The sequence below is a fragment of the Trypanosoma brucei genome, chromosome 9 (genome assembly GCF_000002445.2).
Source record: "Trypanosoma brucei brucei TREU927 chromosome 9, whole genome shotgun sequence".
In the NCBI taxonomy this organism is placed as follows: domain Eukaryota; phylum Euglenozoa; class Kinetoplastea; order Trypanosomatida; family Trypanosomatidae; genus Trypanosoma; species Trypanosoma brucei.
In genome coordinates, this window is record NC_007282.1 from 275,318 (window position 1) to 291,620 (window position 16,303).

Below are 16,303 nucleotides of genomic sequence, written 5' to 3' on the forward strand. Positions count from 1 at the left end.
GTTATAATAAATGAATTGAAATTGGAGGAGTTATTAACAGTTTATATGCAGGAATGCCGTTATGTAATGTATATCAAAAGACCTCTCTTTCATTTTATCAGCCAACACCTAGATGTGGTCATTTTCCATCAAATTGCATTGCAGGACTATATACATCTACAAAGGATCAACCCTGTTCGTCGTAATGGCCAACCAAAATCCCAGATCACTACAGTATCTGAAAGACACTGGGCTACGTTTGACTGCCCAGAAGATGCTTTACAGGAGTAGCAGTCGATAGCAGACCATCTACAATCAAATGAACACCCTCAAATTCATATCTTCAAACCTGTATGCCACAGGCTCTACACAAAAGCCTTTACAGCCATATATATTCATTCTAAATGCAGCCAAAGTAGACCAATTTCCAAAACCAATGTACAAACAGCTATTAATCTTGCTATCTCTGTCCTTTAAACTGACTCAAAGTGCCGACGATGTAACTGTGGGCGGCAACAGGCAAGCGTACAGCGCGGTCTGCGGAATTGTAGTTCTAGCGGAAGGAAATATCAATGTGCCACATGAACCAGCGATTACGTCTGACGACTACGACTTCGTACAGCAGCTTAATTTAACGTCTTTTAGCGATGAATGGCAAAAGATGTTTTACACAAACGATACTCCTAAAAAAGTCTACAACACGGCTGACGAGGCGGGAGAAGGCAAAAAGGGTTATGAAGAATACTGGGGAGACCGGAAGAAGGCAGCAGAACAACTACTGACAACGCCGAAGCCTCCAAGACTCGAAGCGACTGGCATGAGCAAGCTAACGCCAGTACAGAGAAAACTTTCACACAGCGAGATTGCAAAACTTGCTGGGAAAGCGATGCAAATAAAGAAACAGATCGACGGACTAGACGCTGGTAAAGTAAAAAGCGCGTCAGAGGCAGCCATACTTAAGACGGCTGTATACGGCAAAAAAGCAGCCACAGCCGACTCAACCACACGCGTAACGGCGTTCGGGGCAGACCCCGAAAACACCGCCAGAGGAACCGTGTGCGAGGCAGGTAGCGGCAACCAAAGGGTCAAAACAGTAGCAGCCGCTCTAGCATGTCTGTGCATGCAAGCCGCCGGAGGAGGCAGTGGCAACTGGCAGTCCTCAACATGCACAAAAAAAGCAGACGGCAGAACAGGGTGGGACAGCGGCAACAGCGCACCTAAAATCGGCGACATACAAACTGCCCTCAAAGCTTGCCACAAGGCCAAAGCCAAGGAGGCGACAGTAGCCGACATTGGCAGCACAATCAGTGGTGTGCTGTCACAAATAGAGGCTTCAGACGCCAACGGCTACATAGGCCATTTTATTCAAACAGGCTGCGACGGCAGCAAAGGCAATGCGGTGTGCGTCAAAATTACAGGCTACACAGCGGACCCAAAAGGTGCGATCGCAAAAGTGCCATGGATCCGCAGCATTCAGGAACTCACCACGGAACTAAAAAAACAAGAAGCCGTACAGAAACCGCACAAACTAAACCAAATGCTCAAGCTAGAGGCAGAAGCTGCAAACGCCATCATTGCAGAAGCAAAAGAAACGTCAGCAATGGTGCTAAGCATTCCGGCGGCAACCACAATCGGTAAGGAAAACACTGCAGCGGCAAATTGCAACAAACACAATAACTCCAAAACCGACTGCGAAAATACAGGAAAATGCAAATGGGAAGGGACAACCGATAAAGATGACCCATGCGAAGTAGATGAAAGTAAAGTTACAACTCAGAATACACACTAGGAGCAGGAGATGAAGCAGGGGGAGCGACAGATAAGTGTGTAGCCGCAAAACACCTGAGGACTGTGCAAAAGTGGCAGGAACCAAACGTGAAGGCAAAAATGCCGTTTGCAGGTTGATCAATTATATTGATGAAAAAGGCAACTTTCAGCCAGCTTTCCGCTCTTCCAGTTTTCTTGTCAATAGGAAATTGGATCTAATGGCTACCAGAATTATGGGTTTGGAGGAATTCTAGTGCTTTAAGGATTCTAAGGATATTTTCTCAATTTTATGAAATATTATAAAATTTTCTATTCTGAAAGAATTTACTATAATCAATAAATTTTCTAAGATTTGGCATATTTTAACACTTTCTGATGAACATGTGGAAATTAGTGAAATTTTTTTAAAATTTAAAAATACAAAATTTTGTATGAAAGCAGCTGATATGTGTAACATAATAAGGTGATGGGATATTTAAAAATTACTGGTATTATAAAATTTCGACATTTTATTTTTTTATTTGATTTAATAATAAAAAATAAATAAAAATAATGATGATGATGATAAGACAGGTTTGTGAGGGTGCATATGCTAATATTATAATTTAATAATAAGTATGATGATGTTGAAAACTAAATGACAAGCAAAATAGAATCATTTAGACAATGGTAAGGTGCAATGACAAGTGAGTAATCAAGAATGAGCGTGAAATAGTTATGAATATTATTATAGAAGTAAATGCGGAAATAGGGATGAAATATACACAGTGTCAACATCAGAAAAGCTAAAAAATCATCGTAATAAATAGTACGGAGTCAGAAATCATGAAGAAATGGACCACAGTGACCGAGTAAATGCAGCTTCTACATTGTGCGCTATGAAAGAGACTGGAGAAGTTTCTCAATTAACTTGAAGGGGAAACTAGAAAGAAAAGAATTATAAAACGCAAATGGAAGGCTGCTGAAGAGCTTTACATGCAGTACAGAAAGTTTCAAATTATAACCCTTCTTCCCACACCACCTTAATAGCAAACCGTTAAAACAATTAAAGGAACTGCTCATGCACATATGAACACACACTGACGAGGCACTGAAAACACCAAAAATGACGAATACAAGGCCAAAGACTACCCCACTATAAACTGCTATGTGTGTCAGGCACGAAATGTGTGAAACAAGGATCAAAGTCATGCGCATACCAGAAAATTTAGCATTATCTCGTCATTATAGATGCATCCACACAACAGGGGTTGGAAAGCATTAGAGTCACCAAAGCGTAATCAAACGATAGATGCAGCAAATATAGATATAAAACGAAATGGAATAGATTCAAAGTAGATACTTTTGTCTAAACTAAGCGCTTTTTTCAAAGAAACTAAGCAGGACGAAAACAGATTGTAGAGTTGTCCTCTAACGTTCAGCACAAATGCAAGACAGACTACGGTATCTTTAAAAACTAATACCAACCGATGGTGCCTTACGCACTTAATATGGTACTAGAAATAAAAAGTAAGCTACCAGGGTTCTTCCTAATGTTCGGCTCACCTGACACCTCCCGAAAAAGGAAAAAACAGGAAATGCTGAAAATGTAGCAGTGCTTTTCATAGATTGTGAATTAATTACAGACCCAGCGGTAGACCACAAAACAAGAATATCAGCGGAAGTTGGCCAGGAATAATTTCGGTCCACAACGCAAGTCTACCAACGTGGTGTTTTTCTAGACAAAAACCGGTACAGACGATTTAAAAAACGGCTGCCTCGTGTTTCCAGACAGCGCAATCCAGGGCCGTGCATAGAGCCTGAGGGTGAAGCATAAGGGCAAACTCTAACGTAATTGTTTCTGTAGCTTTCTTTCTAGAGAAGTCAACCAGCAACGTTGTCCTGGATAAGCAGCCATAACACCGAACCTCGTAGGAAGGCAAGGAAAATTTCAACAAAAACCATAACATGAACGCTAAAAACTTCAAAAAGGGCAAAGTAACTCTAGTGCCACTGCGCGCACTGCCAACAGTAGCGGCTCTGATTTTATTACCGATAGCTTACGCTGCTATAGACACAGCGGCCAAAGCGGCACAGGACCACTGCACAGCGGCAACGCAAGCACGAACACTAGCAGGTCAAATGGCAATCACGATAAAAGAAGCAGCAGTTTCCGCAGCGGAAGCCGTCAAAAAGGCAGCCCAGATGCGTATCATGGCCGCAAATGGCGACCCAGCCGTCTCAGCTGCACTTCGAACACGAGCCGCCGCAGCCAGTCGGTATGCGGCACAGATAACGTCGGAGATCGCAGCAACGGCCGAAAAAATAACAGGAGGCATAGCAGCTGTAGAACACCTAGCAGCGACATCAGAGGCCATATCTGTTCTCTCGGCGCTGAACCTGGCCGACATAGACCCGAAGAACGTAAGCAGCTATACTGGTAGCGGAGCAAACAAACTAAATTTTACACTACAAAACGACCACGGGGCTTGCTACACAGACGCCACAAATCGCAAAGCTGCCGATGAAGGCACAACCAAAGGAGAAGAGGACACGGACCAAATCAGTATTGGCATCGTAAAGCTAACAGCAGTTGGGGAACAGGGAGGGGATCCGCTTTCTGTGTGTGCGACAAGCGGAGGATCAACAATAACAGCGGGTGGAACGTGAGAAACAACCGGAACAAACACTGGGATCAAATGCGGAACGCCACTAAAGAACGAGACCGCGACCGCCAAAATAGCAGATACAAACGGGATCTTTAAGTGCGACACAACAGCCCTGGAAAGCAGCAAATTCCCAAGCAAAACAGAACTAGAGAGAACGCTTCAGGCAGTCGCCAGCGGCCTAGACGCTGCCAGACAATTGCAACGGCGAACACAAATGCACAAGTGGCTCAGCATAGAAGGCTTCACCCACGATGATACGGCACTAGCCAAAATACTGAAAGGAGAGGAAGCCAAGCCTGACGCCATCGATACTAAGCTACTAGTTGATGCGATAAAGCAACAACTATACGGAAAAGACAACAGCAAATTAAAAGACAAACTAGAAAATGGCCTCAAAACTTCAAACCATGGAAAGCAGCAATCGGAGATGAAAGCAAAACCCTTGATTCAATAAACGACCCTGACGAGCTCTACAAGGCAGAAACATATTATGCTCTCAAAAGATTCGTCGACGAAGAGGAAGAAAAAAAGAAAAACCAAGCGAGTCCCTCATGTCCCACCAAAACAGAAAAAGCGTCAGAACCAGCCAAAAAAGCAGACGAATGCAAAAAGCATACAACAGAGAAACCCTGCAAGGATGAAAAAGGTTGTGATTTTGATGATAAACAGCCTGATGGTGAAAGATGCTTTCCAAAAACTGAAACAGAAAAGAAGATGAAAAGTCATTTTCTAGCAATTTGAGAGTTTTTGTTCCTCAGGTATTTGCTGCACTTATTTTAGTAATTTTTTGAGATTTCTTGCTTAATTTTATGAAATTTATAAAACTTGCTGTTTTTACGAGAAATTTATTAAATTTTCTAAATTTTGTTATATTTTAACACTTTTTGATGAAAATGTGCAAATTAGTAAATGTTTTTAAAATTTTTGAAAACTATGAATAATAGTGGCCCATTGTTCAAAATAGTATGATAATATGGTATGAAACATGATTGTTATTTAAAAAAAATTCAAATATGTTTGTATAATATTTAGGGTTATAAAAGAAAAAATAATTGAAATGAAAGGAAAATGTAGTAAGTGTGTATATACTAATATTAAAATAAGAGTAGTAATGGAAATGATTACTAACAGCCCAACAGAAGCAAATTAAACAATTATGTTGTCGTTTTTGAAGTAAAAGGCGAAGAAAGTATAATCCAGAGAAAAGCAATAAAAAGTGATGGAAGAAAATGAAGAGAGGAAACAGATTACATGCAGTGTGAATGACAGATCCAACGAAAAAATAATTTTTGTATGGAAGAAGCTCTAGAGAGACAGCATGAACACAGAGAGTCTATTGACCGCGAAAATGATCTTGCTTTATCATAGTCAGCAATAGAAGAACCATATGCTTTTTACTAAAACAGTAGGCGGAACTACCACCAAAAGAATAAAACAGCACAATGGGGACACGACAAAGGATTTTTACGAGGAAAAATACCAGAAATAGTACACGAATACTACTATTTTGTTATAAGATCCAAATAATAACAGCGTTCAAAACAGGATTCATGTAGAATTGTTTTCAGATGGCAAGTTAGCGGTCAGTCTTAGCTGAGAAAAAGAAGCAGGGAAGGTGCGACCTGGGGCCAAATTACCCAGTCTTAAATGGTGACAAAATGCAGTCACGCAAAATGAAGGAAAGAAAAGAGAAACCATGCACGTGAAAAGAAGCAGCGCTATCGTGCAATTCCAAGTAATAGCGAGGCCCACAGATTATTCAGCTGCCATACCGCAGTAAACATCATAAATCTTAAATTTCTAGATACGAATACTGAACAAGGAATTTTGGAATTACAAAGTGGAAAAATTGTGGTTTAACAGTGCGATTTCTTTGCAGACGTTTAAGAAAAACGAAACGAAAAGTTGCACCTAGCAAAGCTTCCTGTGGAAAGTTTACAGATGCGCAAGTAAAGAAAAGAAAAGTAGAGTTTAAAAGAAGTAAAGAACAGACAACAAAGAGGATCAAAGCAAGCCGATCAATTTGCCTAATGATAATCTCGCTTATAGAGGAAAAAGAACTGTTCTGATGGGTAAAAGTAGCCACAATGTCAGTGTTTGCTGTGGAAAGAGCAAAGGAAGTTATAAAAGACACAAAAGGACCGACACCAGAGGTTAGAGACACCACCAACAACTTACCAGGCAACACAAGTCGCTAGATGAAGGTTATGTGCCACGTACCAGTGAACGACACCGACAGAAAAGCGCCGCAACGTCAGCCCTCCACCCAACTTAACAGCAACATGCAGGTGCTAATACACTATTGAGTAGCCTTTTTCATTTTTTGTAATTATAAAAAATCGAAGATCTTTTTAAAGACCGCAGCAGAAGATTTGAAACTTAGGTAACAGGCTGAAATAAGGTCTAGGGGTCCCATGAGTAGCCGAAAAGCCAACGGGCCAACTGAAAGCCTTAGGGTCATAAGATGAAACAAGTAAGCCTGCCGTGCGTTGTGGCAGTAGCCGTATCACTTCTAACCAGCACGACAAATTACGCAACAGCAGATCAAAAAGACAAGTCCATATAGGAAGCCGAACTGGAGGTCATATACGTTTGCACGGAGGCAACGTAGGCACAAGTTTTGATAAACGAACTAAAGCAGTGGTCTGAGAGGGAAAGTTCAGACACTGACACCAAAAACCAAGGAGCACAGCTGTTCGCGCTCGCTGTCATATGCTACGCTACTACACCCAAAAGACTGGGTTACAGGGCCCTAGCAACGCTCGCTATGGTGGAGGTCGCAGCAGCCGCGGCGGATTTCGAAGCAAAAACGGGCCAGTCGTCGCTGCGATGCTAAAACTGCAAGCGTGGACAGCGGAGCTCGCTGCACTCAGTTTAGAAACAGACTCAGCCCACGGAAAGGCAGGAAACCCTCAGTGGGTGCAAAAATCCGTAGGCCTAACGACGAGCGAAACACAACAGACACGTACACTCACCATAACAGCCACCAGAGAAACCGAAAAAACGTGCGAGCACACTCCACAAACACTCGCCAAGATACAAGCCGTCTGCGCTGAACTCACAGAACCCAAGGCGCTGAAGCTACGCGGCCTAAGTGCACTAAAGGCCAAAAAAATAACGGCGGAAGTAGAAATCAAAGGAACCATATCAGGCGCAGTTGCACTCGTAGTGCGAGCAGACTGGCACGGCTGCGCAAAAAACGGAGAAGGCACGGCTACCGCCAGCGGCATCAACGTTTTCGGGATCAAAACCACAAACGCCGTTAATTAAATTTAGTTCCCGCACAATCGACCTAGCGAAATACGGGCCGGGGACGGACGCAACAGGAAAAAGCGCCAACAATTTTGTGCTACTAACAACTGATGAAGAGCTTTAAACAGCTTTCAAAGTGGCCAAAGCAAGCAAGCCGATGCAAATGTGGCAAATAAAGAACAGGTAACTAGACGACATGGCAAGCAGCACGGCAATACAGGATTTCGCGCAATATAGCCTCGAAGAAGAAGTAAATAAGGCAGAGAGCAAGGAAGATCTCACAAAAGAAGCTAAACAACTTTTCGGCTGTCCACAATGAACATAAAAAAAAGTGTTCAGAGAACAACTAAGCAAGGACACGATATCAATAGGTAGTGGTGATAGCAAAATAACAGGAACGACGGAGGAACAAAGAAAAAACTACTTTGCGCAAGCCATTGCTCACGTTTATACACAAAACTGCAAAACGTGACGTTACCCACAACGATTACAAAGAATGATGGAGGAAGAGAAACAGATGAAACAGACCAAACAGGAAAAAGGAAAGAAGGGGATAATACTGATAAACCTGTGTGTAGCATCCTTCTAAACCAAACAACTTGTGGAAAAAGATTGCAAATGGGAAGATAAAATTGCAGAGACTCTAGTTTTCTTTCAAATAAGATATTTTCTCTGATTTTTTTTGCATTTATAAGTTTGGTTTCATTTTAGTAACTTTTTAAAAATTGCTATTTTAAGAGAATATGAGAGATTTTAACACTTATCGTCAAACATTTTAAAAAATATGAAAATTAGATAATTAAAAATACATACATATTCGTATTACTTTGGCCTATGAGTGTAAAGCAGTAAGGTGATACGGTATAGCGCTCTTTTTTTGTTATATTTTGTTTAGTTGGTTAGTTATGTTTTTGTATGGATATAATTTATGGTGATAATGATATTATAATGACAGTGGTAATAATAATAATGATAGCAATAGAGAGTGTTGTGTGTATATACTAATTATATAATAGTGGTTGGCAGAACGACTGGAAACATAATGTAAACCCACTTAAAACAGTGGAAATGATTTAATGGGATTAAATGAATGGGAGAGAAGAGGGTATATTATTATTAAAAGAAGTAGAGAAAGACAAAGAGATAAAATAAGATAAAATATGCTCCAACTCAAACATAAAGATGACTATGGCCGACATTATACATAAGTAAGTGGTTTCGATGACAATCATTTTAAAAAAAGTCTAGTGTATAGAAAAAATGCAGCAAAAATATTATATCAAGAAGCAGCATCTCTTCACGAAAGGAAAGAAATCGAAATATGGAATGAAACAGCGGAATAAAAAACAAAACAGAACAGCACGGAAGGAAAAAATAGAAAAGGAGATCCTGTGCCACGTCTCACTTACAAATAAATAGATGCAACCGGTAAGATAGTTTGTGACTGTAGTTTTTAACATGGTGGTGGACACTAATATCCATCTGTGAAGAATAAGAAGAATCATAACTATGAGTAGGAGGAAAGGATTTTGTAAGTCTGAAGTGAAGAACTATCATGTTATTAGGTGAAGAAGCTCTAAAATTAGTGGGAGATACTATACTATTATTTTGAAGAGTATTTCTAAACTAGGTCAACTAATGAATTGCTTTGGAATAAAAAAGAACAAATACGCAGGAGCTGTGTAACATATAACATATATGAATCAATAGAAGACCTCTATGATTTAGAGACAATTACAAGTAACACTTCCCCGCTTACCTTTTGGTGCGAGGGGCAGCTGCTAACACCATTAAGGGCCGAATAAGTTTTATGAAAGTCGGCGGTAACCCGCAGGTAACGACCACTTATTAATAGAGAAGAACCAGAAATGAAGATAGTTCTGGACCCGAATTATTCAGTCTTAATAGACAGCAAATTACAGTAACACTGAATGCATGAGGGACGACACTCAGTCGTGTTAGGGAGAAGAAACAGCAGTACTTGTTTTTTTCTCCAGAATGTAGTATAAAATTATCAATAAATAAAGCATATTAGAACCCTAAGATTTTAATTTTTAGGCATAATAAAATAGTAGTATTTTAAAAGATAAAAGGGGTAAATTAAGACAGTTAAAATATAAAAAATATATAGACACAGGACAAACTAAGTTGGAACTTAAAGTGGAAACTTTTTAACCTAACTGCGTACTTTTTTTAAAAAAGTTTAATAAGAAAAATAGGCTGAAGAAATTACACCGAGCGTAAAATAAAACTGGTAGCAAAGCATGACAGCAGAATAACAAATTATCCGATTTTAATAATGTAAAATAAGATGTAGTGACAAAACATAACAGATATATATATGTATATATTTCGGGGATTTCATTCTTAGAAGCTGTCAATGCCTAATGAATCTACAAACAAGATTACCACGGCCTCCAAAGCAATACTAAACAATAGCCTAACAGCGCTAAAGGAGTCCAAAACAAAAAACTAAGCACACCACCCGCATGGTTCTAAAGAAATACTTTCGTTAAGTGTGGAAGTGGAAAAGTTTGCTCGTTTGCAGCAGAGAAAACAGACAACGTTCTTCTGCTGCATATAGAGCCGACCACCAGCAACTTTGCAGTTCACTTCACTTCTATTTGATTGATCCTTCATGAAAAACTATGTTTTTACCAACAGAACTAAAGAGCGAGCATAAACGCTGGCTATGACGAGAAGCGTCACCTGTAAATGCGCAAAGTATACTTTTGGTGGTCCAACAAAAGCATGCCGAAGCTTCCGATGATAGCGACCGCAAACACCCCACTGTTTGCGATAAAATTAACACGGTGCAGAATTCACTAACAGGTATATTATTTACTGACAAACACTAGCAACGCTTTCTTTGAGTTTACTCCAACAAGAAAGTAGCTTAAGACATGATTAATTTCATACTGGCGCTAGCGTTGTTGTTACGCAGCAGTACGTTTCGAGCCGATGGAGCTGCAACAGCCGGCCTCAACGCTGCAGAGTTCGCAACATTGTGTGTCCTTGAAAGACAATCATCAGGAAAGCTGAGCGAAGTATATCCAAAAATAACGGTTCCCAGCACAAGCATCGACGAAATGAAAGAAATTGCAGCGGCAACGACAAATGCGAAAAATATCACTAGCGTACCTGCAGCCGACATCGCGGAAAAGGCTTCCGGCGCGAAAACCTCATTCAGACAAGAAACAAACAAAAAAGAGGAGTGCAAAGAACACTGGGGAAAATGGCGCGCAGTCAAAAAAGCGGCGAAGAAAACCCAAAGACCAAGGTTCAAGCCACTGTCTGACGCCCGACGGCACAACCAAGCAGCAGCAGGCTTCATCGCAGCTCTACACGAACTCGAAGACCAGGCAACGACATTCTATGAGCAGCTACTGCAGCAAGCGGCAGGCGGAGCAAACCCCGAAAAATCTCCAGCAGCAACAAAGCTAACTAACGCCAAGTATGGAGAAAGCAAAACAAAAGTACAAAGCGCGCCGGTAACTGGCCATGGCGGCTGCAGCAACAGAGGCAACGGCTGCAAAAGCCCAAATACAGGTACGAGTTTAGTACACAACTTCTTTTGTTTGTGTGTAACTGACACAACTAGCTCGGGAAGCAAAACATGTGGTTTCGCGGTTGCTAACTGCGGCAGCGGCGCCTGGGAAGCCTGCAACGAGCAGAGCAAGACAGCAGCGTGGGCAACACTAGAAAGCAAATGCAAGGAAATATATAAAGGCAAAACGACAGCACAGCACATAAGGGCTGGACTAGCGGCATTCACAGGACGGCTACAAAGGGATGCAAGCGCCGACATCGGCACCAACGCTGCGGAATTCCAAGGACAAAGTCAAACGCAAGCCTGCAGAGCACCCGCAACAAAGGTTTGCTTAGACTAAAGCGCCTCATTCAAAGACACGACTCGGGCGGCCGGAATATACTGGTACAAACAACTGGATGCAGGCCGCAGACAACCTCGACACGCTCGCAGATGAACAAGCAGACCTCAAAAACAGAATAAGAGGTTTAGATAGTCTTAACATTCAAGCCAGCCAGCTGTACAAGCTGATCGCGGCTGCACCAACAGTAACGGCAGTAGCGAGCTCAGAAAGCACCAATTCATAAAACGCCAACACCGAGGATAAACAAAAAGCATGTGAAAATATTAAAAAAATAACTGAGTGCAAAAATAACAGGGGATGCAAATGGAATAGCACTGAAAAGAGTGAAGGAGACTTCTGCAAAGCTAAAGAGGTGGAAGGAAAGACAATTCAAGAAACATATGGGCTGCATGAGCCACAAAGGAAAATGTAAAGGGAAATCGGAGAAAGATTGCAAATCTCCGGATTGTAAGCGGAAAGGAAAAGAGTAGAAAGACTCGAGTTTTCTTGTAAATAATAAATCGGCTCCGAGTACAGCTGCTGCTTTTTAGAGTTCGATATTTCAATGATTCTTATATTTTAAGGATATTTTACTTATATAATATTTATGAAAATTGTACATCGACAAAATATAATATATTTTAACACATTTTAAAACTTTTTCAGAATGTGCCATTTTTTTGGAAAACTCAAAATTATGATATATTGATATAATGTTGATCTATGTGTCTAACTTAATAAGATATTATGGTATAAAAAATGAGTTCTATTATGAAACTTTGTTATCTTGCTTTATTTATTTTATCTTACGGATATTAGTTTCAGTCATGAAAATAACAGTATAGTAATAATAATAAGACAGTGTTGAGAGTGTGTATATACTGATATTATAATGAAAGTGTTGGTGAATACCAAGTGGAAAATTAAAATAGAAGCATTTAAAAGAAATGTAAGGGTGCAGCGTGAGTAGGAGATTAAGGGAGTGGCAGAGAGCGTGAAATACTATTGAAAAAACACACAAGACAAAGAGAAAGAGAGAAGGAGATAGAATATGCGTATTTTCACACGCGTATATCACTATCATCATGGATAAAATCATGCACATAAACAGATGATTAAATGGACAATGAGAAAGAAATAGGTCTCATTTTACAGATAAAATAAAGTTTCTACGCCATCTTCAGAAAAAAGGTATTGTACTAAAAAAGGAAAGGAAATACAGAGTGAATAATTTGTGTACTAAACACCACAGCACAGGGAAAACGATACGTGAGGCGGATGAGGAGGAGACTTTTTAACGTATTTACTAAAAAAGATATATGAAACACAGAAGATGGATGCGACTGTTGATTTAAATGTTATGCTTAATCTTAATGCACATCTGTGAAGAGACAGTGGAAGAAATGTAAGTGAGAATTTGAGTAATTATGAAGTAATATTAAAGTTTTCTTCTTTCAGGTATTGTAATAAGAGATAACATTTGTGGAAAACAATATAATATTTTCTGGCAGAGTATTTTTAAACTAGGTCTTATAATGCATCACTGTAGACATAAAAAAGTAAAAAAGTCGGATAATGATGATAATAAAGCATTCTTGTGTACAGTTAGTGGGACTTTGTGAGGTAGAAATTTTTGTGACGGTGCGCCCCCAATTCCATATTGGTTTAAAGTTAATAAACTTAATGTATTCAAACAGCGTATAATTAATATAAGAGTTATCTTTCGCGCGGCTCCAATGGCTCGCGTTGGAGACGCTCAGGCGGAGACATTGCAATTGATAATTCCAAATTAGTGAGTCGCAAATGGCAGAATCCCAAAGCGGAGCAAGATGGCAACAAACAGGAATAAGACAGGAACAAAAGGTCAATTACGTCCACTAGTAAACCACGCTACCTTTTTATTTTGAGTCAAACAGAAGCGCCAAAATCAACATGAGACAGACCCGTTAAAGTAAATAAATCTTATGCGTTACATATATATATATATATATATATATATATATTTGGAATGATGCATGTTATATTTAAAAATTGAGATTCTTTGCCATAATTTCGTGTTTGGTACAGACATAACAGAAACAGAAACTAAAAAAGCTGATCAACCTTTTATTCCAGCACCAGAAACCATCCATGTATATGCAAAACCAGTCTAATTAGAGCGAATGAAAAACAGAAAAAGAACCGGCGCACGCGTCAACCCATGAACAAACGCACACATACTCGATGTTGGACGCAAGATAACGGCGATCAGCACCATCTTGAGAGATCAAACAGTTTTTAAACACTTCCCAACACTTGCCATCTAGAAGGACATTCAAGTTCCGAAAATGGGTAAAATATACTCCCGCTTGTGTTGCTACTGGTATAATCACCCGTAAAAGCTCATGATTTATAGGAGCCTGTTCAAAAACAGTTTTTTCTGCTGCAAGGCACGCATAAGCCACAACCACGACTATATAAAACAAGATAGATAAAGAAAAAAGAATAAAGAATCACTCTTCAATGAACTGTTTCAGCGTGATTCTGACAGAAGCAGCAATAATTTATACCGCGATAGCGTTCGCTAGAGGCCAACCAGACAACACCAACACTATAGGAAACACGGCAACTACATGGTGCGATGACTTGCACTACACTGAGGCGCTAATGAAAGACTTGAGAGACGAAGCAGAACAACGGCTAACGGTTCTGACGCACGACAACGATATGCTACAAGCCTGGACCATTTCTTTCTACAACGCAAAAGTGGAAACGGAAAAAAGGTGGTTCGCCTTTTTGCTTTCCTACGGCATGCCAGTTGCAGGAGACAACAGAAAAAACTACAACAACTTCAAATCGCAATCAACGAAGACAGTGTAACACGTAACAGCGAAAGCGCATTACTTACGGCAGGCGGAAACGGTAGCGACACATGGGCAACCTGCGTTTGGCACGACAGCACAGACAAGCTGAAACTCAAACACCAACCCACAATAATTTAGCTACGAAAGGTCTTAAATGACTTTATTTAGCAGAAGAATTTCTACTTTTACCGGCGTAATTGCGGCGCTGATCCTGATCTTTCAGGGAGCACAAGCTAGCACCGGAAACGAAGTGACCAAATAGAACACACCGTGCGACTCTGCTCATTACCTAATCAAACTCGCTGCGGAAGCTGACTCAAAACTGCGGGACTTGTTGGAAAAAGCGGCAGAAGCACAGGATGAACAGCAAACAATTGATCTATACTCGGCGACAGCTGATGTGGGAGCAAACAGACCAGCCCTGGCCTGGCTGCTAGATAACGCATCACGCCGCGTGGCGACGTTAGCGAAGGAAGCTGTAACATGCAGGAAAGCAGTAGCAGAGCTCACAAGAACACTCCACATCGAAGCGGGACGCAAATGGCTACTAGCAGATGCCACACAGATCAGCTCCAAAACGGGAACGGAAACAGCGATGTCAACAACAGCCAGCGGTGACTCGGTCGCAGCGCATCTCAAGCTCGACAAGCTAACTGACAAAACATGTGCCCAAGCATACTCAAAGCAAGCCGGCGACACCAAGAATGACCCAGTCGTTGTGGCCCTGGAGCAAATCAAAGTGCACAAGCTCGAAGGCAAAGACGCCGCCGAAACCACAAACAACGTCTGCAAAGTCTCATTTGACGGTGCCGAGTGCAGCACCGACCCAAACAACATCAAAGTTTCAACGGCAACAACGGCACTTTTCAAAGCCACAGAACATACTCAAGTAACGGTCAAACCAGGCGGCAGCAAAAACGCGCGAGACGACAGTCCCCAAGGGCTAAAGAAAGAATTGGAAGAACACGCAAAAAATTTATAATACCGGCTCTACAACTTTCTAAAAAACAAACCATGCGACACAGATATGGCCTCCATCCGTAACATGGAACTTGTACAAAACGATGAATGTTTTAGGAAAGCAGTTCTGATAGAGTTACAAGGCCTGAATCCAAATATGATGCAGGCAATGATTCACAATCCAAAGCCACAACAAGCGGCATAAAAAGCATGTTCGGCGATAGTGAGACAGAATTCAATGCTAAGATATGGGAGAAGGTGAAGGCGAACACAGTAAAACAAAAAATAGTCGGAAAAGACATTGAAAGCAAAATCGAACAACTTTCTACCGACACCAACAGAGGACTAGTTCTAGCGTACTATGCCTCTCAAAGGAAAAACAAGCCAACATGTGACACAGAGGCCTCCACACAAAAATCACAACAATGCGTAAGCCACAAAACACCAGAACACTGTCAAAAAGAAGGCTGTTATTTTGATTTTTTTTGGAATTTTCTTCGTGCCTTTGAGAGAGTTTCCCCCCACTGGCGCGGCCATCAGCTATCACCGTAGAGCCCTGAGATGCTATCGGTCTGGCGACTGTGGCAGAGTCTCCCTTTTTTATTCATCCTAATACACTCTCTCTATAACGTTTTGTTGTAGCTCCGCAGTTGAACGGAATACAGCAGATGGGGCGAGAAGCCCCCCACCCCGGACTCTCCAAAAGATGTCAATTAGCAATCCTTTTGTTTTGATTTTTGTTATTCGTTTATTATTCTCTCCCCCTTTTTATGTTTTTGTTGCTTGTTGACTGCATACCCCCTCTGTCTCTGAGGGTGTCTGGACTATTCCTGCATCCGGTGCTTTTCCTGCTAGCTCCACACTCGGCAATAAGGGGGGAAGTTGCAGAAGGGAGAGTGGGTTGTATGACTGTTACCTTAGGTGAGGACTTCACCTGCGGCCGGCTCCGTTCAACCGCAATGAGAAACTGCGCCAGCCTTTT

The 16,303-nt window shown here is 41.1% G+C and overlaps 6 pseudogenes, besides 9 other annotated features; all 6 read left to right on the forward strand.

Annotated features, from left to right (window-relative positions):
• The first annotated feature begins 415 nt into the window (after window positions 1-415).
• Window positions 416-1,768, forward strand: Tb09.160.0170 (annotated as a pseudogene).
• Window positions 1,769-2,142: 374 nt separating this feature from the next.
• Window positions 2,143-2,175: a sequence feature (AT_rich).
• Window positions 2,176-2,252: 77 nt separating this feature from the next.
• Window positions 2,253-2,300: a sequence feature (AT_rich).
• Window positions 2,301-2,339: 39 nt separating this feature from the next.
• Window positions 2,340-2,361: a sequence feature (AT_rich).
• Window positions 2,362-3,693: 1,332 nt separating this feature from the next.
• Window positions 3,694-5,185, forward strand: Tb09.160.0180 (annotated as a pseudogene).
• A 50-nt stretch (window positions 5,186-5,235) lies between these two features.
• Window positions 5,236-5,272: a sequence feature (AT_rich).
• A 1,983-nt stretch (window positions 5,273-7,255) lies between these two features.
• Window positions 7,256-7,492, forward strand: Tb09.160.0185 (annotated as a pseudogene).
• Window positions 7,493-8,129: 637 nt separating this feature from the next.
• Tb09.v2.0120 lies at window positions 8,130-8,357 on the forward strand (annotated as a pseudogene).
• A 61-nt stretch (window positions 8,358-8,418) lies between these two features.
• Window positions 8,419-8,454: a sequence feature (AT_rich).
• Window positions 8,455-8,574: 120 nt separating this feature from the next.
• Window positions 8,575-8,627: a microsatellite.
• Window positions 8,628-9,755: 1,128 nt separating this feature from the next.
• Window positions 9,756-9,776: a sequence feature (AT_rich).
• Window positions 9,777-10,549: 773 nt separating this feature from the next.
• On the forward strand, window positions 10,550-12,087 carry Tb09.160.0200 (annotated as a pseudogene).
• Window positions 12,088-13,488: 1,401 nt separating this feature from the next.
• Window positions 13,489-13,521: a microsatellite.
• A 994-nt stretch (window positions 13,522-14,515) lies between these two features.
• Tb09.160.0220 lies at window positions 14,516-15,801 on the forward strand (annotated as a pseudogene).
• A 9-nt stretch (window positions 15,802-15,810) lies between these two features.
• Window positions 15,811-16,303: part of a repeat region that runs on past the window's edge.